The sequence below is a fragment of the Crocodylus porosus genome, unplaced genomic scaffold (genome assembly GCF_001723895.1).
Source record: "Crocodylus porosus isolate Cpor-Errol unplaced genomic scaffold, CroPor_comp1, whole genome shotgun sequence".
Lineage (NCBI taxonomy): Eukaryota > Metazoa > Chordata > Crocodylia > Crocodylidae > Crocodylus > Crocodylus porosus.
In genome coordinates, this window is record NW_017728909.1 from 45,802,693 (window position 1) to 45,803,021 (window position 329).

Below are 329 nucleotides of genomic sequence, written 5' to 3' on the forward strand. Positions count from 1 at the left end.
TGTGGGGGTAGAGAGTGATTTAGTATAAGAAAAACTAGCAAATTGGCCAAAAGTGGGGGGAGGAATGTCCTTGGTGGTGTTTCTGCTTATCAGGTACGAGATGCAAACTGTGCAGTTCTAACAACACTCTATTCATTATGCATTTCTAATAATATTTCTAACAAGATGTCAGGATGTCAGTCTTCCTACTAAAGTAGTCTGATCCCTGTAATGGAACCTCATGGCAGACCAGAACTTTTCATATCAACAGATCAATGCATGGTAACCAGTTATGGTGACTATCTTACTAACAGTGTTGAAACTGCTGCATACTGAGTACAGCACCTATT